The 1407-nt window shown below is 43.7% G+C and overlaps 1 pseudogene; it reads right to left on the bottom strand.

Annotated features, from left to right (window-relative positions):
* Positions 1-944, bottom strand: part of LOC106520604 (extracellular calcium-sensing receptor-like) — an 11807-nt pseudogene extending 10863 nt beyond the window's left edge.
* Positions 945-1407: the final 463 nt, after the last annotated feature.

Below are 1407 nucleotides of genomic sequence, written 5' to 3'. Positions count from 1 at the left end.
GTAATAATTGTTAATCATGTGTGTCTGCTGTGAACAATAATCATTTTCACATCATGAACCATTTCTCAGAATCACCTCTAAGTGTCGCCAATGGAACCAGAACCACAGAAATGTGCGTTAGCCAGCCCTGGAGTTGGCATGGGGCTGCGCACATTTCCACGTTCAGTTGAGTTTTGATACATCTGGATTTTTGCGTGGAAAATGGCGTACGCAAGGTTTTTGTGCATACACACCATTGATACATGAGGTCCCTGCTCTGCAGCGGCGATCATGGGTCGCCGATCCGATGGTCTAGCTGTGCTGGGGTGGGTTCCGGCTGGGCATGGGGGGCTTAGGGTTCTGAGGTCGTGCCACCCCTGGGCTGCGGTCTTGGTGAGGCCTGGGGGGCTTGGGCCCTGGTGGGCGGTTGCCAGGCTCTGGGCTGGTTCGTGCCCTGGTGCCCAGCCCTGGGCTGGGAGCCTTCGGTGCACTGGTGGGCCGGGGGGCTGTGGTGGCTTCTTTCGGTCGTGGGCTGGCTGTGGGACTGGGGGTCTGGTCTTGCAGGTTTTGATGGCTCCGGGGTGGATTGATATATATATATANCTGAATGTTAAGTCTACACCTTATTTTTATAAGTGTAAATAAAATAGCTTCATATTGTTTTCATTACTCTAAAGACTGCTGCAAATTTCAGTAAATATTTTTTGGTTAAAATCATAGCATTAGAATGTCTGCTAGTTGTGAAACATAGTTTGAACTTAAAAATATATTTCATAACAGTACTACTCCTTTTGTATTATTTTCCCTTCTTACCTCCCAGTACATCTTGCAGGTTCAGGCATGGTGGTGTAGTTATTGAGTACTGTTTCCACTTTGAAGTGAATAAAGAAAATACCTCCAATAATAAAGTCCCCATTCGATGAGAATGCAGGTGTTCGAGGGGTACCCTGCAGGGTGCATTTCATCCATGAAGTCTCAGAACTGACTTCAGCACCAGTCAGCTCAGCTATTGGCTCAGTTTTTTGTTTCATAGCATTCAGAGAACCATCCAATACCACAGCTTCAATCAGCCTAAAGAAACTCACTAGTCTCATGATGATAAATAGACTGCTCTCCATACCTCAAGTGTATTTATCTGGGTATGAGTGGGATTTTACTGGTTTTTAAACTTCTATTGTACGTCAGGGTTTAAACCAGTTTCTTACACTGACTGATCTTAGGTTTCATCCTTTAATTAGTCCATGAAGGGACAGTTTGTGCTGTATAGCAAATCTTGTTTACGTTTTTTATTTGAAAAACTGATGCCTTCACCTTAAATCACCTAAATTGCTATCCAAAATATATAAGAAACTTTCCAGAATAGATGATTCAATATCATTACCAATTGTAAAATGGGAGACAGATTTATCAGTCAACTTTGACCAAAAC

The sequence above is a fragment of the Austrofundulus limnaeus genome, unplaced genomic scaffold (genome assembly GCF_001266775.1).
Source record: "Austrofundulus limnaeus strain Quisiro unplaced genomic scaffold, Austrofundulus_limnaeus-1.0 Scaffold95, whole genome shotgun sequence".
NCBI classification, from domain to species: Eukaryota; Metazoa; Chordata; class Actinopteri; order Cyprinodontiformes; family Rivulidae; genus Austrofundulus; species Austrofundulus limnaeus.
The sequence above is the reverse complement of the archived record's forward strand: the minus strand, read 5'-3'. Positions and strand labels throughout refer to the sequence as shown.